We start from the raw sequence: 24,069 nt of genomic DNA on the forward strand, positions 1-24,069 counted from the left end.
GATGAAGAACCTCACACCACGGATCTCACTGGGACTCTTGGCAATGAAGGAGCTTTCTTGTTTGGGGAGGGTGTGTTGATTTAATGTGATCTTATATTTGACAGGGGGCCATTTCACGCAAATCACCACCTAGAGTGAGGCAAATATATGAGGAAAACATATAAAGAGGGTGTGGGAGAATATGACGAGTCAGGTGATACTGTTAGAGCTGTTGACTCTTCCTGCCACAGGTATTTTAGCCTATGACTGAATACAATCTCAATTTTACTCAAGCTGATATGGTTTCTCTTCTAGTTAGTCTCAATCAAAGGGCACTGAGAAATGAGGAGAACTGTGTTCAGGAGCAATCTGCATGCTTCAAATTAATTTCCTTTTGCTCTGAGATAAGTCCAGAACATTTAGGCAGGTTCATGAAATTAAGAGGAAATTAATGATTTTGTTATGGAGGAGAAAATGCAACTAAAACATCTTAGACTTGACCTTGCAGATTTCATGGCATGGGAACAAATTCTGCAAAAGCAAGGAAGAGATACTTTAAAAAATCCTCAATATCTGCTGAAAGACCTTTCTCCGATGAGGGCGGACTGAGGTACTGATCTATGGGTATAGCAATATGTCTTTAGGAGTTGCTTTATTGCTATGCTCATTTAGTGGAATAATTGTAGTAGGTTTTCTCCTAGACCCATGTCCTATCTCGTCTCAGGTTCTTGGCCTTATTAACAGTGTCAAGTATGGGTTCCATCTCATAGAGTGAGCCCTAAATACATTTTTTTTAAAAAGTGGTTGGTTACTCCCATAACATTTGTGCCACTATTATGCCAGTATAACTTGCAAGCAGGTCTCTATTGTAGATCTCAGATGTATAGCTGGGTGAGATTGATGATAACCTTTCTCCTTTGGTAATGTGCACAGCATCTTCTAGCCCTGTGAATGCTAGTCATAGCTAGCTTCCATTTGAATACAGTCCAATTTTTTCCATGTTCTGTGATGTAAGTATCTAATATCTTCAGCAATAAGATCTTGTTGTACAAGGTTGTGAAAGGTAACCAAACAGCACTGACAATAGCCTATTTTGTTTGCTGGAGGGAGAATCTATGGTAATCAACATAGAGACTCAAAAGTAGCTAAAGGGCAGATAGCGAGAGACTTTGGAGCACTCAGCATTTTTTTTTTCATTATCACAGGGTTTCCCTGTGTAGCTCTGGCTGTCTCGAATCTTGCTTTGCAGATGAGGCTGACCTGGACCTCACAGAGATCCACCTGCCTCTGCCTCCCGAGGGCTGGGATTAAAGGCGTGCACCACCACTGCACAGTTTTGAATGGGATGTCTTTATCATATCCCTCCCGTCAGGGCTCAGGGATCTTTCTGTGTGGAAGAGTGGGTGGAAAGATTGTAACTGTCGGAGGATGATTTCAAGGAAAAAAACATTTTCCAGATATATCAGGGCTGATACACACATGAACTCACAGAAACTGGGGCAACCCATACGAGACCTGTACAAGGCCAAGCCAGGTGGAATCCCAGCATGGGAAGGGGAGGGGAAACAAAGTTCCACCCCTACCACTCCTGGCTAAGAAGTTATTCGAAAATAATAGCTTTAGGGAGAGGGAAAATCAGTTTTCTTCAATGGAGTGGCTATATCACCACACTCTGTGGTAGGCCTTATGCTCAGAAGTAGCTGACCAATATGAATTGGTGTGTGTGTGTGTGTGTGTGTGTGTGTGTGTGTGTGTCTGCCTTATTTTGGTTTTGCTTTATTTTTGTTTTCCAAGAGAGAAAGAAAGAATAAGAAATTAAGTGGGTAGGGAGGTAAGGGAGGAGTAAAGTAAAAAATATGACCAATATATAGTATAAGATTCTTGAAAAATAAATAAAAGCAAAAAAATCTCCCATCTTTGCTTTATTTCAGGTAACATTGAAAGATACAAAAATCTGCTTAAGGACAGGCATCTACAGGACCAAACAGACAGCTGGGTGGCCAGTATGAACTTATTTGATTAAACTTACAAGAATGAACTATGGTCATCTATTATTAATGGCTACTATATATTAAAAAATGAATGGCATTTACGGCATGCTAATATTTCTAAGGCGCTTAATACAATCTGAAAATGATGACTGTTCTTTCTGAAGACTGACAAAATTCCCAGAAAACACCAAGAACATAAATCAACAGGAAGATCTTTATTTTCAATGACTCACAGAAGCACCCTCTACCAAAAAAAAAAAAAAGGCATTTAAGTGCAAAGATCTAAGCTGATTTTAATCACTCTACAGCTCCTGAAGCCAAACAACATTTCTCCCCTTAGAAGTTGAGTAAGAAGAATATGTACCTTGTTAAGATTCATTGATGCATTCCAAACCTGGGCTGGACCTGGGAGTTCTTAGCCTTTAGAATCTTCTAGAATAAGAACTACTAAAAGAAGGCATTCCTTTTAGAAGCAACTATCTCTTAGGTGTTTATTTCTCAACCATCTTTTCCTGATGTTAGCTGCTGCTCAAATCATGAAGCCAAAAGCCGCATGGCAGAGAGATCTGACACAGAGGAGAATTTGTACATGGCCCAGTGCAAAAGGCTCCAAGACGTTTTCTTCCTGAGACAGCCCAGCCATATGGCCAGTTTGGCCCAGAGTCAAAATCAAAGTTGTAAAACCATCACTATGTTGGGGAAGATGTGTGGGCAGCTGGAGTTAGAATGACTGCATTGTCACTCCGAGAACTGGGCCAGCCAGATGGCACGGAGGGACCCAGACAGGAATTCCACAGCAGGAAGGTGGACTTTGCCCCCCTCTACCTTTGCAGGTCTCACTTGGCTCCCCTCTACCCGCGTCACATCAGGCTGTTGGTCCACTTTCGTGCTGTGCGCTTTGTACCTCTCTGTGTCTTTGATGACGCTGTTTCTTCCGTCTGGAACGACCACCTGTGTTAGCCTCATCAAAGTCCTGTGCACCCCAACCACCCCTCCTGTGCTTTCATCGCCAGCCCTCCAGCACGCTCTGAAGAATCTGGGGTGCCACCAAGTTCAAGTTACCCACTTCAGTTTTGCCGCCATGACATACATAGCTCTCAGTCTTTCCTATTTTCCCCATTGTCTCCTTCTGCAAGCTTCCCCTGGCCTCTGCTTCCACTGTGAGAAGATCCTCTTGGAGTCCTCGACTCCCAACACACTGTCCAGCACCGCAGATCTCCACAGATTGCCCTTCCACGTGCCTGGGACACCCGCCCTTGCAGACTGAGACCGAGCAAAAGCTAGCTTTGCATTCTTACTGCATGGTACCTGGGGCTCACTGGGCAGGTGGAGATACAGATTGCTATGAGGAAGGGCGACTCTGTGTTCATGTTGAGTCCTCTAGGATGTTCCGCGACCCATTCAGTCAGTCCTTTGGAATTCTGCATATAAACATGATCTAAATAAAATCTCACCGCTAGATTTGCACGATAGCATAGCCTCCCTCTCCCTTTCAGCAGGATGTAAGCTCCATGAGGTCAAGATTCAAGTTTTATGTTTTTAAATCTTCAGGCTTTAAATCTGTCTTGTGCACACGGTCTGCTGGTTTCTGTGTCATAAACACTGATGGAATTTATATGGTGCTATGAAACCAGAAAAATGGGAAAGCCAGTTGGTTTTAGAGTTTCTATGGCTGCGAGGAGACACCATGACCATGGCAACTCTTACAAAGACACCATTTAATCGTGGCAGCTTGTTCAGAGTTCAGAGGTTTAGTCCATTACCATCGTGGTGAGACATGGTTGTAGGCAGGCAAACACGGTGCTGGAGAGGGAGATGCTACATGTTGATATGGGCGCAGCAAGAAGTGGACTGAGACTCGCATCAAGCAACGCTTGAACAAAAGAGACCTCAAAGCCCACCCTCACAGTGACACACTCTCTCCAACAAGGTCACATCTCCTTCAACAAGGTCACACCTCTTAATAATGCCACTTCCTTTGAGGGCCATTTTCTTTCAAACGACCACAGCAGTTAAATCATCTCGAACTTATAAGAGAACTTTGTTAGTTTTGGCTAAAACCCAACTGATCTGGCCTGGCAAGATGGCTCAGTGGGTAGAGAGAGGCACTTGCTGCCAGGTTTGATAATCTGACTTCACTACCTGGGCCCTGCATGGTAGGTGAGAAGCAACTTCCTCTGCCCTTCACAGGCATACCGTAGAGTGTGGGCAGAAATCCCATAATAAACAAATATAACACAAAATTTAAAACGAAGCAAAAACTCATCTGAGTCATCAAGACTAACTGTTTGGGGTGCCGTGGTGGTTTGAATGAAAATGACTCCATCAGCTCATAGGGAGTGGCGCTATTGGGGGGTGTGGCCTGAATGCAGTAGGTGTGGCATTGTTGGCGGAAGTGGGTCGCTGGGGGCGGGCTTTGAGGTCTCAGGAGCTCACCAGGCCTACGCATCCCAGTCTCCTGCTGCCTGTGGATCCAGAAGCAGTACTATTGGCTACCTCACCAGCACCATGTCTGCCTGCAAGCCACCATGCTTCCTGCGATGACAATAATGGACTAAACCTCAGAATTATAAGCCTAAAGATGAAATGCTTTCCTTTATGAGCTGCTGTGGTCACGATGTCTCTTCACAGCAACAGAACCCTAACTTAGCCAGGAGCGATGACCACAGGGGATGCTCATAACAGTAACACTGTTGACACGCTCGGAACACCTACCACAGGGGGCAGGCTGTTCTAAAAAGGCCACTTATGTATATCAAAATGCCATTTCCTAATGTGCGGGAAGCCTGAGGTGGTTTCTCCGGTGGGGACAATCATGCACCTATAACTCAGGAGAGAAAGCTGCACGGAAGCGGAATTTCTACGAAGTTGTTCTGACCATCGGCAGAGAACTTTTTCAATTGCTCTCTGCCCACACTGGAGAATTTGAAGTAAAAAAAATAAATAAATAAAATAAGGTTTAAAATTCCATTAATCTGTGATTTTGTAACACAAAGCTTCCTGTCTGAACTGGAAGGTGCTTTAGTAAGAATGTCAGGTGTTTAGACGGGGAAGATGGACGGCTGGGCTAGGTTTCTCTGTAGTCTAACAGCGGTTAATCCACCAGCACAGGCTACTCTCAGGGAAAGGCAGACAGCCTGGGCTGTGAAACAGTTCCACGAGGAACTATTACTCTTTCGTTCTCCACAATAACCCTGGGAGTTTAAGGCACATTCTCTCTCTCTCTCTCTCTCTCTCTCTCTCTCTCTCTCTCTCTCTCTCTCTCCATAGACACGTAAGTAAACACACATTTGTGTTTATATAGAGGTCAGACATCAACTCCAGGTATTTTCCCTTATCCCCCCATTCCTCTTCAGGGTCTCTTAACATCATGGAGTTCACTGATTCTGCTAGGGCAACCGGCTGGTAAGGGCCAAAGATATTTAGACCACAGGGGTCCATGCCTCTCAGTCCCCAGCAGGGCCGGAATTACAGGTATGTGCCACCATGCCTGGCCTTTCGTACCCGTGCTTGCTTGGGGTTCAAACGCAGGTCCTCAGGCCTAAGTCATCTTCCCAGCCCCTTGCTGTCTTCTTTTAAAGGCGTTGATAGGCTGGTAGGGTGCCATGTGCTTGTAATCCCAGCACCCTAGGGGCTGAGACCCGGATCAGCATGAGCTCAAGGCCAGCCTGAGAAACACAGTAAAAAAAGAAAGAATGAAAGAGGAAAGATATTGACCGTATTGGCCAAAATTAGGCAACTAAAGTAACTGAGCAAAGCCCAAGGATTAGCAAGCAGCTGTGTCAAGACTGGAATCCAGGTTTCTGTGAGTTGGGCTTAACCATTAACTCCAAGGGTGACAATGTTACTATACTTAATTGTTTTATGACCTCAGTGGAGTGATTTCCTCCCCGAACTGCTGTTTATCACGGAGGGAGAAATAAAGACGTGTAATAATGCATTTGTGCCTGGCATAGATTCCAGTCCTTATATGCAAGGTGACTTTGATCTATGGTCTACTAGAACATATTCTTGACTTGAGGGATGAACCCCTGATGCACACGTATAATGTAATTTAAGAAGCCTTGGGAGAAGGGTCTAGCTGACCCTACTTTGTGATCTCGCAGGGCTGTTACCAGGAATAACTAATAAAACAGCCCAGGACGTGTCCAAGTGCCACAGTGACAGATGCCACTATACATAAATTAGTCTTGCAGAAAGCTCCTTGCCTGGGGTCATCATAAATTTCTGAGGGTGTAAAGCAGGGCTGATTGTATTTACTTTGCTCCCTGTCAGGTAGAGGAGGGTGATAGGCTAGTAAAACGATTTAGTTGGCTGGCAAATTATCTGCGAGATTGATTAGAAATAGGAAGCGAGCGATCGGCAAATTGTCAATGTCCAGAGAACAATACTCAATAACTAGATGCAGAGATTAAATTAATTTGATACAGGGCCGCTGTGCTGAGAGGATGTTTCGTTGAACTCTTGGGTTGTTATTTGGACTGAAATTACCGTGTGTGTGTATGTGTGTGTGTGTGTGTGTGTATAATTCTGTGAGTGTGTATGTGTGAGAGTGTGTATGTGTGTGTGAGAGAGTATGTGTGTGTGAGAGAGTGTGTGAATGTGAATGAGAGTATGTGAGACTGTGTGTATGTGTGTGTGTTTGAGAGAGTGTGTATATGAGAGTGTGTGTGAGAGAGAGGGTGTGTGTGTGTGTGTGTGTGTGTGAGAGAGAGAGAGAGAGAGAAAGACACACACACACACACACACACACACACACACACACACACACGTGATCACATTGGCTCTGAATTCAAGATTTGAAAGCAGTAAAGAAAATACACAAGGGAGGGCAGCCCTGCCTGTGTATCATTCGAGAAGAGATCATTTTGTAGAGATTAGAAAGAAAACATCAGCCATGTAATAAATGACTCTGAGTGTCCCAAGGATTGGAAGCTGTCTGCTATTGTTCCTCCTTCCCATAAATGATGTGTCTCATTGTTCCATCACTCTAACGTGATTATGTATGCAAATGACACCGGCAGTTCTGCAATTTACAATTCGGTTGAAGTTCTTAAAGAGCTGGCAAATGGACTCGGCCCAGTGGCAACGTAAGGCTTCAAAAATGAACTTTCATCACAGAGCAAGAAAATAGCAGGCATTGGGCCGCATGTATGCAAATTCTTCAGTGCTGTATGTATCTCAGAACAGATGTGCGACGGGGGCGCATTCAACATTTTTAAAGCGCGCATCAACTCTTCACTCTTGTTGGAAAATGGATTACTCAAATATTGTTCTGGTTGAATCAAATATTGAATTAATAGGGAATTATCATATACACCACACATGGATCACCAATTTTAAAAGAATTAGACCTCTGCAAAATACATTTAATTTAATATTTCTTTGATGAGTCAGAGGGCACTTCAAGATCTTGCTGTGCCCCCGGGTCATCATTATGAACCACTATTGACATTGGAGAGCTTGGGAGATGGTTAATGAAGCGATCTGGTCAGCAGAACACAGGAAAACAGGGAGTCTGCTGTTTTTTAGACGTTTATGTCAGGGTGTTTCCCTTTCAATTTTGATCTCTTTCTTTCCCCAGGGAAGCCCAGAGTTCACTCTTCCTTTCACTTCTAGGCCAGGGCATGGTTACATCATCTGTGACATCTTGAGGGCTCTCTTATTGACAACCGTAGACCTCTCCTTTGTCATTAGCATTGCTTTCTCTTAATATACCATAGTTGTTCTTTCTGCTCTCCCTTGTCCTGACCATGTTTGCTATCTCCATGTGGCTAGTTAACCCTCTGTGTTCACCAGTGTCACATCTGTTGCCTCAGGAAAGCACGCACGCACACACACACACACACACACACACACACACACACACTCACACTCACACTCATACTCACACATACCACATTGTGTCTGTATGACAAACATGCACAGATTCTGTTCTTATCATTGTTCCTTAAAACACACAGCACACCAGCTTCTCACATACCCTTTGATGGTATTAGGTACTGTGAGTAACATAGAGATGATTTAAAGTGTGCACCAGGATGTGGGTATGTTCTATGCAAATGTGATACCACTTTGTGGAAGAGACTTGAGCGTCTTGGGTTTTGGTGTTCCTAAGGAAATGATCCCCATGGATACTAAGGACAGACACCTAGAGCCTACTGGACCACTTAGGAAGTACAGTGACAATCAAGCACAACCTATTTGCATATAACTTTAAAAAGGACTAGATACAGGTTTTTTTTTTTGTTGCAAAGTTTAGCACCCCAATTATTTGAAGGTTTCTGTACAGAGAAACTCAGACACAGGGGAAAAGTCAGAAAGACTCACAGGCTAACAGCTCAGCCATCATGATTCACAGGCTTAAGGCTTCCTTAACTAAGAAAATAAATCAAATTTTAACTTTATTCTTCTGTTGCTATTTTTTTTAAGTATTAGTTATTCATGTTCCTTTTAAATTACAGGGCACAACATTAGACTGCAGAAGGGTATTTACTAGCATAGGCTATAATGAGAACCCTTCTTGTGGTTTCAACATTTTGTGTTTCTGGTCAGAAATTTCTCAGAGTGGCTTGCTGATTCATTTGTCAGCAATAAGTAATAAGGAAGCCAAAGACATTAGTTCAGGATCTTGTGAGCCAGTTGGCTAACTTGTTTCATAGTTACAAACTAGGAATTGAGGTCTGAGGCCAATGTGAGTCAGCCATCTTGAAGTCAGCCATCTTTAAAACAAAAATGACTCACCAGAGGGGCAAAACTAGAGAGTAGTAAGAAATAATTGGGAAAACAATGTCTACATCAGGAAGATAAGTCATGCAAATTGGCACAGGGTAACATTTTGTCTATTAAGTTCATCTGGAAACCGAGAAAAGAGGTAAGGATGGGGAATCCTAATCCCAACATGAAACTGTGAAATAGCCCCAACAAGGTAGGTGGGGATGCACATTGGGATATTTTGGAAACCAATTTGGGAATAAAAGATATAAATGTATGTCTACTCCTTTTGTCTTAGTAATTCAAGCTGGAGGAACAAATCCTACAGAACAATGGAACTCTCCAGAACATTCGCTCCACTATTTCCTGGTTTTATCATCATCACCATTATATATGCCTACTAGCAGCCTGTGAAGGCTAACCTGGCGATTCTACTTTTGAGGAATAAAGTGAAAAGCCTCCCGAGGAGAAAAGAGATGTGTTTGCCCAGTGATGTTTCTAACCATTTACCGAGCATGCCAAACAGTCTGTGTTGACGAGAACTTTACACTGTGATCACCAGGGCTTTGTTTTAGCTGGGTGACGTCAACAGCGATTTAACTCTCCATTGTCACCTACATTGAAGGGCTTAAGAAAACAAACATGCTGGTTTTATAATCTAAATAAATATTTTCACGAGTTTAACAAGGCGATTTAAATAAAGTGAAAAAACATTTACAAAACAGCGCCTAGTGACAGAAGTCGGATTCAAGATTAAAAAAATAAAAGCCTTAGCCAGGTAAATGTACCCAGAAAGCTGAGCTAAAGGAATATATTCTGAAGAATCATATACAGTGTGGAGGGAGCATTTAAGGGCGTTTCTCATTCTCCTAGGGGACCCAGGTTTGATACTGAGCACCCACATAGCAGCTCACATGGATTGTGACTTCACTCCCAGGGCCTTTGGTCTCTGAGGACACCAGACACTTCAGCGGCACACAAGCATCCACGCAGGTAAAACACCCGTACCCCGTGCCCCACATACACATTTAAAATACACATGCAAAATCTTGTACAAGGGGCAGAACTGAATAGACTCACTAGGTGTTTTAAAAGTGGAATATGCGGTGTGGGAAGGAGAAGCAGTCAAAAGTCAGTGATAGGGAAGAAACTGGAGGGAGGAAGTGGGGGGGTTTGATACAAACACATTACAGGCATGTGTGAAATTCTCAAATGATAGAAAAGAAACAATTAGCTAGATTTTTATCTAGAATTAAGACAAATTTACAACAATTTTTGAAAGGGCCCGAAACACATTTCCACTATTTTGTACTATGGATTTACTTGAAGTGGTGTTCTCAGCACTGACAAGCATAAAATCAAGTATCAGTCAATTCTGAAAATGATATTCTCTATGTCCTGTAACGTCAAATATTTAGTCACAATATAATTCTCTATGTTAATATAAGCATACCTATCTCATTAGCATGCAAATATGCTTTGTCTTTAATAAGGGAAAATTATATATATATTATATATATATATAAAGTTTATATATATATAAAAGTTTTGTCTCAAAATAAATTTTATTATTTATTCTCAGTGGGAAAAATAAGTGACTGTTTCTATATGGTCAGATTACCAGTGCTTTTCTGTATTTTTTTAAATGATGTATTATTTTTATAAGCAGAAATAATGAACAAACATTTAAGAAGAAAATGTTATTTTACAAAAAGAATCCGGGTTAGAAACATGGTGAAATTCTTTTACCCAGTCACCTGTGACATTCCCAAACAGTAACCCACATGGAGGACTAAGGCTGTAGTTCTGTCGGATTCGAACAATGAAATGACCAGTTCAGTTGTAGGCAAGTGACAGCCAAACACTGGCGATTTCATTCTTTTCAAAGAATTGCCATCCTGTCCATTTTTATTTTCTGTTTCTTATTGCTAGTATTGCTCAGAAAGACCCTGAAAGAGGAACAAGTCTCAAATCACTTCCCTATTTATAAAATTATTTGATTTCTCAAATCAGTCCCTATTTATACTCTAGTTTGAAATCTATTTTGTTAGATATTAGGATAGCTACACCAGCTAGTTTCTTAGGTCCATTTGATTGAGAAATTCTTTTCTAACCCTTTACTCTGAGGCAATGTCTGTGTTTAAGGCTGAGGGGTGTTTCTTGTATTCAGCAGAAGGATGGATTCTGTTTTCGTATCCAGTCTGTTAGCCTGTGGGTTTTTTTTTTAAATAGGTGATTTGAGTTCACTTGCATTAGGAATATTAATGACCAGTGATTGCTAGCTCCTGCTATTTTAGTTTTTGTTGTTGGTGATGTGATTGTGTATATTTTCCCCTTCTTTGGGATTTGCTGCTGTGAGATTATTTATTATCTGAGTTTTTGTAGATGTAGCCAACTTCCTTGGGTTGGAGTTTTCCTTCTAGTACTTTGTGTAGGGCTGGATTTGTGGTTAGGTATTGGTTAAATCTGGCTTTTTTTTTTAATGGAATATCTTGTTTTGTCCATCTATGGTGATTGAAAGTTTTGCTGGGTATAGCCGTCTGGGCTGGCATCCATTGTCTCTTAATGTCTGTATAACACTTGACCAGGACCTTCTGGCTTTCCTTGATTCCATTGAGAAGTCAGGTGTAATTTTGATAGGTCTGCCTTTATATATTAGTTGGCCTTTTTCTTTTGTAGCTCTTAATATTCTTTCTTTATTATGTATGTTTAGTGTTTTGATTATTATGTGACAAGGGAACTTTCTTTTCTTTTCTTCTTTTTTTTTTTAAATCCAGTCTATTTGGTGTTGTGTAAGCTTCTTGTATCTTCATATGCATATCTTTCTTTAGGTTGAGAAAATTTTCTTCTGTGATTTTGTTGAACATATTTTCTGCGCTTTTGAGTTCGACTTCTCTTCCTTCTTCTATCCCTATTATTCCTAGGTTTGGTCTTTTAATGGTGTCCCATATTTCCTGGATATTTTGTGTTAAGTTTTTGTTAGATTTAATGTTTTCTTTGACTGATGAGTTTATTTTCTCTATTGTATATTCAGTGCTTTAGATTTTCTCTTTTATCTCTTATATTCTGCTGTTTATGCTTGCATTTGTGGTTCCTGATTGTTTTCTCATAATTTCTGTTTCTATAATTCCCTCAGTTTGTATTTTCTTTATTGTCTCTATTTTGGTTTTCAAGTCTTGAATCATTTTTTTCCATCTGTTTAATTGTTTTTTCTTGGTTTTCTTTAAGGGATTTGTTGATTTCTTCCTTTTTTTTTGTTTGTCTTTTCCTCCATTTCTTTGAGGAAAATTTTCATTTCCTCTTTAAGGGCCTCAAACATTCTCCTAAAGTTATTTTTTAAGTTACTTTTCTTCTGCATCTTTTGTATTTGTTTGTTCAAGTCAAGTCTTGCCATTGTAGGCCACTAGTTTTTATTGGTGCTCTGTTGCTCTTTGTGGTGTTGAGTATGTTCTTACCTTGTCTACCCATATTTTCCTCTAATTGGTGTAGTTGGGGCTGTGTCTCTGGTGATCAATCTTCTAGGTACCAGTGGATCCAAGACTCAGATGGCTGCTCCCTGTGTTGTAATCAGGGCCATGATTCCAGTCACCCCAGAGATTACTTGGTGCTCCTGGCGGTTGCTCTGCAATACCGGGGGTTGCTTGGGCTTGCTCCTACTGAGGTTACTTGCTTGGGAGTGCTCCTGCTGAGTTCACTGTCTTAGGCCTGCTCTGGCAGAGGTTGCTGACTCAGGTCTGTTTCCATAGATGTCTCTGACTTGGGCCTGCTCCTATGGAGGTCCCTGACTCATGCCCAGACCTGCAGAGGTCTCTGGCCCAGAACTGCTCCCTCATTGGTGGCTCCCTCATACCTGCTCCTATGGAGGCCGCTGCCTCAGGCCTGCTCCAGCTGAGGTAGCTGGCTCAGGCCTGTTCCCACAGATGTTCAGGAGAGAAATTTTCTTCATTGGTATCGGCACATTGTCCTATTAAAAAAGTTCCACACCTGCTCCTGTAAAAGACCCTAACAAAATTTATTGGTCCATAGGAAAAAAAAAAAAGACATACAAAGACAAGAGGGATGAGTTGGGAAGAGGAAGGAGGTTAATAGGTGTGTGTGTGGGGAGTGGCGGCAAAAGAGGGGAATGGGGATAAATATGATTGAGATATGTTATGCACCCATATGAAAAAGTTATAATTGCCAGAGGTCATGGAAATATACAGCATATGGGTATTGATAATTCAGATGTCAGTGAGGAGAGATCCAGAGGACGCTCTGATGGAGGTTAACCCTGTCCAGACAAGGCCTGCAGGACCATCAACCCTGGAAGCTGCTGCTTACTTTTGTGAAAGCATCTTGGTGTCTCCCCAATATCTGCATTGTAGTGTGTAATCTCATATGATATGTATATGCAATCTCATGATTACATCTCAGTCTTATGCACACATATATCTGTGGATAGTTAGGAAGATAGCTTTTCATCTAGCTACATAATTTTGACATCTAGAATATGCATTAGAACATGCTTCATAACCAGATCTATTTGTCCCATGTGGACTATAGATACTTCCAAGCCTGCTTTATTCCTTTTGATAAGACTACTGCACACAATTAGTCCATTTTTACCTCAGAGCAAGTTCAAACTAGGCTAAAGGCTTTTTGTAAAGAGATCATAAGTTTCAAACTTTACAGCTACACACAAGGTCAGAATCACAGATGTACAACCAAGGCTGCAACACAAAGCACCGTAAGAAAAGCATGCCAATTCTTCGCTTGTCATGTCTACCCACAATAGACCTGTATCTTAAAGTTTCTCATTGGGCATTGTTGCCGCTCTCCCACTCCTGATCTGGTCACAGTCTTACTCCTGTAACCTTGGAACCTGTGTGGCCTTGTCAATGACTCAGCTCCCCATCACTAAGCCTGGGAATGTGTTTTTGACCAATGAGAGGTAATGCTTGCTTTTTTTTTTTATTGCTTCAAGGCTCCTGTAAAGAGAAGAGTTTTTAGGCTGGAGAAGAAAAAGCTGGGAGGAATTAGAAGTAGTACAGGAGAATTAGAACAGAAGCAAAAGAATAAAAAGACTTGTTTGGGACAGCGCAGTGTGAGAGAATTCATTTGCCCTTGGACACAAAAAGTGCCTTTTGCTTGCTGTAGCAGTCAATCTGAACCCTGAAGAGAGTCTTGGGGCTGGACCCCTAAGGCTTTCATTACATAATGAAACCCATTGCTATCTATAATTAATGTATGTCAATAAAACATAAAAATAAAAATAATCACATCAATAAAAGTAACAAATTTCAATGAAAATAATATTTACCAACACAAAGTAATTTAGCGGGATGAGGGAGCATGGCCTTAGTTCATCTGTACTGTGGATATGTACTGCACAGTTAAAGGCAAGAGAAAGTTTGCTCTATTCTGAAGACTGTGAGTCTGAGATCAAGATGGCAGAGGGTCTAGTCTCTGTCTCTAAGGAAATGCCTTTGCTAATATTGCATCTTCTGCAGGGGAGGGAGAAACACAGAAGAGAGCTGTTAATCCATTCCCCTGAACCCACTTCCACTTTGGTGGGGCTTGTGACTGAACAGGGCCTCCCAGTGCCAGGGAAGCGCGCGCCTGCGGGACGGTGGCTGCTGCTTAGACAATCCCTTTCTGGGGCCTTCACGGTAAACATTCCCATTGGGCTTCACCATGCAGCACGTTTGCACTGGGAATATATTCCAACATGAGTTTTGCTGGGGACAAGTTGAAAACACTGTTGTAGAAACCTTTAAACATCAAACTTAACAGAGGAGAGTCGCTTATTCAGCCTGTCTTTTTACCATACACAGACAAGTGTATATATATGTGCGCATACATACGTGTATAATGTGTATGTGTACAGTATCACATAACCTTCAGAAAACTACTTCTGAGAGAGAATTTAAAGTAACATGGGGCAAAAAAATCTCTTTATATGAATATGCAAATTTCTTTGACCCAGAAGCCAGCCACAGGAAAACCCGGGGTCCCTCCGAGTACAGTTTAAAGAAATAAGGTATGGCTTTTCAGGGTCATGGCTTCCCCCTGAAATCATGCATGCTCTCCTCTCTGCAAGAAATAAGCACACACCCATGTGTAAATAGCTTTGGGTGTTCACTAATACCAGAGTCTATGGACATCTCAGATTGAGAATGTTCCACCTGACTGCATGCATGGAGAAGTGCATAGGTGGAGGCTGTGGCCAGTTAAGGTGTTCAGTAGATGCTGCATGGAAAGAAACACACATTCCAGCGAAATTAGATAAGTATCTAAAATCACCAAAAGATGGGATGCGATTAAATGGAAATAGCTGTTGGTCTGGTTGCTTGTTCTCTACACAGACAGCGAAAGGGCAGGGGGATAAATGCAGCCTTCATTTCCTCTTCTTTCCTACAACTGTACTTAGTCCAATGAAGCCACCTGGCTCCCCTTCAAAGACATGCTGGAAAAAAGAAGATATAAATACATATTTGGGGGTTAAAAAAATCCATTACATTTTTTGATTGCATTGAGTTGCTTATCAAGGGTGTGTGAATGAGGCCAGGAAAAGATACTTTTCAAAGAAATCAATAAGTTGAAAGTGCTGTTTTAGGGTTGCTGTAGTTGTTGGTTGTGTTTCAGAGTTATTCCTATTGACCTGAATTCACAAACAAGGTATTGATTTATAAAGTACCTTCAGTAAATAAACGTGCATTCTCTCTGCTAACCCCAAGAATCTGCAGCATACAGAGCAAGGCAAGTTCAGCTCAGAAGAGCCACATCCACAACTCCACAGTTAATCCCCTTTCAGAGCCACCAGGGCCACTCTTATGTGGGGGGACAACTGAGGTAGCACAAGAACACGACGGATGAAGGGAAGAACATCTTCATTTTGGTGTCCACTAAAAGATCTTGCAAAACATCACCCCAGTCTCCTAAGCACTCGGAAGTAACAGATAACAAGGGAGGATGACTCATAGGATACTGTTCTTCCTTTCTTGTCTTTTTCCTCTTCCTCCTCCTCCTCCTCCTCCTCCTCCTCCTCTTCTTCTTCCTCCTCCTCCTCCTCCTCCTCCTCCTCCTCCTCCTCCTCCTCCTCCTCCTCCTCCTCTTCTTCTTCTTCTTCTTCTTCTTCTTCTTCTTCTTCTTCTTCTTCTTCTTTTCTCCTCTCCTCCTCCTCTTCCTCCTCCTATTTTGAGACAGGGTCTTACCTGGTTAGCCTGGAATTCACTCTATAGACCAGACTGGCTTCAAACTATCAGAGATCCTCCTGCCTCTGCTTCCCCACTGCTGGAATTAAAGGTGTGTGCCACAACCATCTGGCTTAAGGACAAATTAAAACCCCAAAGTTTATTCTTTTACTTTTTTTTTTGAATAATTCTTTTCGTGTGTGTGTGTGTGTGTGTGTGTGTGTGTGTGTGTAGGTCAGAGGACCACCTTGGGATTTAGGACTTGCTTCCCTTCTTGTTCCCATCATGTCTTCCCAATTGCTCTCCAGCTCTCCACTTGCTGCATATGCCAGATTAGCTTGCCCATGAGCTTCAGACTGTTCTCACGTCTCCACCTCCCTTCGCCCAGCAGCCGTGTGCTGCGATTACAGACACCTGTACTGCCATTCCTATCAGCTCTTATATAATTCCTGGGGATTCAACCTACTCAGGACATCAGGCCTGGCTGGCAAGCACTTACCCGCTGAAGCACTGTCTCAGCTCTCAACTTGCCACTTTATAGGGTAGGAAGTTGCCTTGAAAGCAATCTTGGGCAAACTACGAGTGATCAGGGTTTCTGAATATTGGGATTCCTTCTGTATTTTTCTTGAGGTCAAGTCCCAGTGACACCATAGAATGGTTAAGCGTTTAAGTATCCCAGTTATCATCCAAGAAAAATCCACATACATGAAACACAGGACAACACTGCAATGAGCAGAAATCAAACAGAAGTTGTGAACACAAAACAGGGCACTTAATCCAGTGTTTATCTCATGCACTCTAAAAACACGCTTGCACACGGGAGCCGTGATTTTCAGATTCCTGCAAAATTCGGACATAGGAGTTACACGTGTGCCCTTGGCAACCAGACTGGGCAACTTTGGATCTCAGTGATGTCATCTCCCTGCTGGGAGATCTTGGGTGAGTGGCTTTGTTTCTGCATCCCTCAGTTTCCATATGTCTGTCTGTCTGTCTGTCTGTCTGTCTGTCTGTCTCTCTCTCTCTCTCTCTCTCTCTGTCTCTCAAAGGACATTTGTGACCTGCTCAATCACTCTCTACATTATTCCTTTGAGACAGGATCCCGCCCCAAACCTGGAGCGAGAAAACCAGAGCCGCCGGAAATCCTCCCGTGTTTGCTACCCACAGCAGTGCTGTGGTCACAGGCACACACATGGCTACACCTGGCTTTATATGTGAGAGCTGCACTCAGAACCTTGGTCTTCATGTTCACACAGCAGGTATTCCGACCCACTGAACTACCCCTCCAGCCATCTTTTCTTCACGTCTTTTAAAAAAAAAAAAACATTTACTTTTGATCTGTATGAGTGTTTTCTTGTATGTTTGTGTACCACGGGCATGCCTGTTGCCGTCAGAGGCCAGAAGGCATTGGATCCTTTGGAACTAGAGTTGGAGACAGCTGTGAGCCGCCAGATGGGTGCTGGGAACCAAAGTCTTGCCCTCTGCAACAGCAGCGAGCGCTCTGAGTCTTCTCTCTAGCCCCCCTGCCCCACATCTTGATTGGAGGGAAAGGGAAAACCTGTCCACAGAGAATGTGTTGTCTAGACACACTCGTCTGTGTAAACACTGAGGACAATGCCAGGTCTCCAGGAAGGAATAACAATGCCAATTATTACCATCACAGTACTTTCTGACTATTTGAGACGATTTCACATCCGAAAGACAGAATAGACACTGGAGTCTCGTAGCTCTGACTGTCTGTGTGGGACAGTGTGAGAGGAGGCTTCTTTTCCCTTCAGGTGGGACTGTGATGAGGGTTAAGTTGAGAGCACGAGCCTTGGGTCACTCCCGGGTGGTGGACCGAGGCAGTCTTTCTCACTGTGCCCACCGACCCGGGGAATGCTGGGTAGCATGATCTGAGCATCGTGCTCATCCATAGTTCCCTTTAAGAGACTCTGCCTCCCCCACACATTTTGCTCCCTCTCTTTTCCTCAGTTCTAAGCACCACTTATTTGGCAAACAATCACACCTAACCAGATTCTGGGTTTGGCCTAGATGCACAAGGAGGAGAAAGAGATCAGTTTTCAGTAGTTTTCTGAGGTAACTTCAATAGCACATTGCAATATAATATGATAATTACCACTTTTTAAGAGACAGAAAAACAAGTTAATAATCCTTCCCTACATATCATGTGACTCTTTTGTTTTCTCATTCTTGGCCCGTCTCAGCAGTCTGGGGATGCTCAAGGAGTGATTGCAGAGAGGGAGATTCCTGTGTATTCCTGGAACTTGAAGGTGTGTTTAAAACACGGAGGGGGAGCATTTTTGTGAGCACCCATTCCTCTGTCTTTCATTTCAGGGGCTGCCTCCCTTCGTCTTGAAGTTTTGAAGTTTACAGACTCCCCTTTATGGGCCTGGCTCCCATTTTCCCTCTAGCTCAGCCCAGATACATGTATCAAATTCTGGCTACGAATCATCTGTCTTCTCGGCTTTCAGGAGACGGCTCTTCTGGTCCTTCCACGGGCTCCTTCGTCTTTTGTTCTTTGGTCCAATCTGTAAGCCATCTGCACCCTTGATTATTAAGAACATATTTACTGAGATTTCACAACTGTTTAATAGATATGTATCTTATTACATGTTTGATACACCCCATTAAACAGACGATTCAATTGGTATTTATTTAATATTCAGTAAACACTGAGACCCCTTGGCCTAGATGTGGGGAGGGAGGGGCAGGACCCCAGCTCCCCATCAGTATCCTCTTTGTCCTCAGTTATTGCTCCAGTGAAGTCTGGTGTTTTGTATTTAACCCTTCAACACTCCAGCTTAGAGGGCTCGGGCAAAGGATCAAAGCTGGGGCGGAAGCCGCAACTGTAGCTCACGGCTGGAGCTACCAGTCTGGATGCAATCCACCCTCGTCTCCTGCCACCTCAGCAGTAGGGATAAGGGGAAGGCCTGAGGCCTGGCTTCCCAGACCCTACCACTGGGACAGGGGTTTGTCGTTGTGGCTTAAGATGAGGCTATGAACACGAATCAGTGCAAAGGAGGAGGGCCCTGGGAATCTGCCAGCCATTCTCTCGGACTAGACAGGATGCCCGAGAGTCCCTTTAACTAACCAAGATGTAAAGGAAGACACTTAGAATCTATCACTTATAGTCTTGGGCTTGAATGTGTTCAGTCACATATAGGTGTGTCCAGACTGTGGAGTCTGGGCTGCCTGTGGCAGTACGGCAGAAGACAGCCATGAATGAATGAATGAGGACCAGCATAAAATCAAAATCCCTCTCTCTCTCTCTCTCTCTCTCTCTCTCTCTCTCTCTCTCTCTTTCTCTGTAACTCATCCATGGGGCTTGGCCTTTGGCTTATGACATGAACCTTCCTCCCAGACATCCCTAAGGATCCTGTGATTTTCTGAAGCAAATAAGAACACCTAGTCAATACTGAGAGGACGGGCCAAGAAAGGAAAAAGAACCACACTTGAAGGTCTTTCTCACCTTTTCCCAGCCCAGCAGCTTCACCGTCCCCCTAAAACAGGTTCAGAGAAACACAACTCCAGTCACATGTTATGTTCCCAAGATCCAGGGAGGAGAGACTGAAGGGTCCTGTCCCAACTCATCTTTGAGAAAAGAGTTTTCCTTTAACAGGGCCACGGGCTCGACCGAACAACCCATTGCCAATCATGGGCTCCGAAATGCTTTCAGTGGAGGGGGCGGGAGGCAATTTAGTTCTCCATTCTTTGCCGTAAATAACGGATTAAGAAGCTTAGCTGACGCTATAAATTAAAAAACGTGAAACTAATTATCCAAGTCCCCATAAAAGCAGAACAATCAATTCATAACCCAAGTCTGAGATGTGGCAGTATGAGCCCAGTACGTATGTCAGCTCAGGAGACAGAGGGGACCCAGTCATCTTTCAGGAATCCATCTTCCAGCCCAGAACCCCAGGCCCACTTCCTCGTGGCGGAGCAGAACCACTGGTAGCTCTGTGTTCTCTCTGCCCATTTTTCATGACAACAGTCTCATCCTTTCTCCACCCCTTCCACGCCGACCCATTACTCAAGAGGGAGGCTGCACCCACCCAACGAGTCCAGCTGCACTTTTGCCAATTCAAACCAGATGGGCCCGCAAGACAGCCGCTGCCAAAGCTATAACTCAATGAGGAATTCCTAACTGTTCCAACCAGCCATTTAATAACGCTCCAGCTAGAGTTCTCTCCCTGTTCTAAACAGATGAGCAAGGCCAGCTCGGTTGGATCCCTCGGTTTCAGAAGAGTTCTGTGTGTTCCTCAATGGATTGTTTCCTCCTGTTTTACATGGGACTGTACTCAACATATCATGAGATGCCTGCGGTTTCTCCACCCCCAGCTTGTTCCTCTGCCTGACACGGGAGGATGGATCGCTGTTCACAGATCCTCGTGCCTCCTGCATCTGAGGATCATACGTCAACAGCCTTTGTCTTGTGATTTTTATGGGTCTTCCCACTCGAGATGTAGGGAGTGCTCCCTCATTTGGCGATGTGTGGCTTAACTGTATGACTTCATTTGTCTCTCAGTGTGTACGCTCATGCATGTGTGTGCATGTGCACACGTGTTTCTGGGTGTGTGCAGTGTGATATATGATTGTTCTTGTATGTGCTTGTGCCTCTGTGCATGTGCCTATATGTGCATGTGCATGCCTGTGTGCTTGTGTGTGTGTGTGTGTATGTGTGTGTGTGTGTGTGTGTGTATGTGTGTGTGTGTGTGTGTTGGTTCTAGAATGAGCCTCAGGAGGCACTGCCTCCTTTGTTCATACACTTATGCTCTTATTGATCTGTTACAGATAAATATGCCTTGGATAGTGACCGGTTTGAGGAGCCTGGGTAATGAAGTTGGCTTGAACTCATCTTGCAATCTAAAGTAAAGCCCAGCTGATCTTACTCAACAGAACTAAAGAACACCTATAGCTAGTCAAGAAGAAATGAAGTGTCTGCTGTTTTAAGACTGTTGAGGACGATTTGTTACACAGCATCACTGTGGCAGCTGCTGACTGATACACTTCTTCCTTAGATTATCTTTCTTAAACTGTCACATAATTATACCAGTCCTTTATTTTGTGTTTTGTGCTGCGCCCACAGAAAATGCAATCTCTACTGTGTCTTTCAAGGCTCCCATGAATATGGGTGTAGCTTACCGAGGGTCATCATCTACACACAACCTTCTCTCTCTGTATCAATTCCCCTCTTTTGGGATTTTACAGCACTAGTTATAGTGGAAACAGTTAGTACTCTATCCAGCCCCAGACAGGAAACTCTACTGATGAGTGTCTCCCAGTCATCATTGGAGTCTGTGGTAAAACAGTCTGAATTCACTTAGGAATGATTAATGCAGCCTGATTTTGACAGGAAACAAAGATAGACCATGTGACCACCACAGGTTCTGATATTATGTGAGTATTCTCTCTCTCCCTCCCCTCAGGCTGACCTCAAACTCACAGAGATCTCCCTGCCTCTGCCTTCCAAGCGCTGTACCTCACCCACCTTCTGGTGTTCAAGTGAGTCACCCACCTTCCCTTCCTCTTCCATACCCAAGCCTTGACTCACACGTGTGATTCACAAACGGTTTCAGCAGGAGACGCAGAGGTGTCAGTATCAACGAAGGTCGGAAAGCTAAGTGGGAGAGCAAGGCCAAGGCCCACTTGAAGTCCCCTTGGGATTTTACCCTGATCCTTTCTCTAATGTTGACCTTCAGCCATTGCCCAAACAGAGCAGGCTTTTGCAGGCTGGACTTGAATAGCCCCTCCCCCCCAATGCCTAGTTGATCTGGGCAAAGTTAGGCCCAGTCTGATTTTGCTGTTTTTCCTGGGCTGTGACTGTTGCTGGGAGCCAAGCTGGGCTGGAGGCCTCGGATGGATCGATGGCATCGATCCTCAGGGCTCCGTGTCATTTCCAGGGGATTTGCTAAAGGAGCGCCTTAGGTCCCTTTTTCATTTTCACCAGCTCATTACCAGCTGCTGCGGCCTCCGTGCATCTCAGCCACACCTGGAGGAGTGGAACGTGCCGGTTGGATTGGAGTACAAACATCTTCCTTCAAAATTAAACACAGGACAGTGTGTGCGACTCACCAAAACCTGAGCCCAGGGAGGAAGTCAGGTCACACTGGCCCACGGGGGCTTGGTATTTTTTGTTTTGTTTTGTTTTGTTTTAAAAAGGGCAGCCTGGCCCTACACTAAGCAATTGATCCCCCCGGCTTAACTTTTAAATTAAGACCATTGTAAATTTGGGAACTCGAGAAGGCACAGAGAGGACACCCATAATTCTTTGCAAATGTCAAGTGCCTCTCGAGGTTGGTTACTTTTCAAAGGTAGCTAGGTTACAATGTACCCTGGTAATGAAAAAACCCGTCAGGCCCACTCCACGGGTTTCAGTCAATATACATAATATTATTGGGCTTTGCAAGGATTAAAGGTTGTTTCGCAGCCTCACAATGCCCCCTCACCCCCCTCCCCGCCCCATGGAAGGCAAAAAGAAGCCTTCTTGATAACACAGGAATCCAGAACATTTTGGGCCCCAAATCTCATACTGGCCTCTGCTGGTGGCTTTGTCACTAATGCAAACTTATAGTTGGGACTTCAGAAAGCTTGTTAATGACTCTTATCGTCCACGCATCATTTCTAGGAGACAAAATTGACAGCCACCTCAGTTGTAAGATGAGAATGGAAGGGGTGACACCACCCCATCCCTTATCTGGTGTTGCGTAGGCTCTGTGCATCCTGAAGACCCAGGTTCCCAGGACGTCGCATACGACACAGCAAGGCGTTGGTCTTCTAAGACACAACACGGCATGTTGCTGCAGCCTGTCCCAACCATGTCTAAACAAGACAATAACTCCTGGCAAACTTCAGCTTGGGTGCTCCACCTTGGGTCTCCCTGTAGAGATGTGGGGGCTCATTTATCCCCTGGAGATTCGGAGATGAGGAACAGAAGAAAATAAAGAATAATATTGGGCTGGCTGCGGCAATAAACCAACTCATTCTTCTTTTTTTAAAATTTAGATAAATCGTACACGTAATTATGTGCTTATCTGTATGTGAGTGTACTTGCCATGACTTGCATAGGAAGGTCAGAGGGCAACTTGTGGAAGCTGATTGTCTGTTTTGACTTTGTGGGTCCCAGGAAGAGAGCTCAGGTATGCAGGCTTGCAGGCAAGTGCCTTTATCTGCGGAGCCATCTCACCACCCCTACTTACTACGTCTTTTAAGCATCTCTGTGATTTTCAGAGCTTTTTTGGGGTTAGTTTGACTAAATAAACAGAGTAAACACATTCATCACCCATTTACCGCTTTACGGCGGCATTGAGTACATCTAAAATACCGCACCACCTTTGCCGTCCAACTCCAGAGTTCCTCATCCCTCCAAACGGAAGATCCACTTTGTGAGGAGATACCCTTCCATCCCTCCTCCCTACACTCCTGTCCTGTGTCCTGTACCCACAATTCTGTTCTCTGCACCTATGGATGTGTTTATGTCTATATTTCCCATAAATAGAAGCATACTATATAAAGCCTTGCAACTTTTTCTCATTTAACATATTCAAGACTCTGTCATATTGTAGTATGTTCCAGATCCTTGTTTCTATTTATGGTTGAATAATACTCTTTTGTACGTGGATATACCAGAACTTGTTCACGTATTATCTGTTGATAGGCATTTACATCCACACACAGGGCTTCTACGTCCCTTCGTGGTAACCAGCGGTCATAGAAACAGCATAAGGTCCGGTGTTGTGAGCTGTTTTGACAAGGGGCTGCTTGATCGGTGCGGCTTGATCTTTTCACAGCCCAGCCTCTGTGGGCTTCTGTTGGACAGAGCAGAAGCAAACACCAGCGCTGATGATGATGATGATGATGATGATGATGATGATGATGATGCACGTGGTACAGGAATGAGTCTGTGCTCTGCAGACGGGGGGAGGCGAGCCCTGGTGTGCGGTCGGCTGAGCCGGCAGGGCAGCACTAAGGAGCGCCCAGAGCATAGCCCGCACTCTGCTGTCTAAGGGGCATTGCAGCTCCCCATTGCTACTAGACAGAGAGTTGCTGGTAAGGGGTCATGGAACAAGAGACGCTCTTACGATGGTGTGAGCAGAGGATGCCACGGTAGCGGGCTGTAGGCTGGTCTTGTTCGAAATTCTAGTGTGCTAAAAACTGAGGGATTCTCTGGAGACAGTGAAAAGACTTCCTCAGGAAACTATGTTTTGGTGGAAAAC

This window comes from Myodes glareolus, chromosome 22 (assembly GCF_982192425.1).
Source record: "Myodes glareolus chromosome 22, mMyoGla1.1, whole genome shotgun sequence".
NCBI lineage: Eukaryota > Metazoa > Chordata > Mammalia > Rodentia > Cricetidae > Myodes > Myodes glareolus.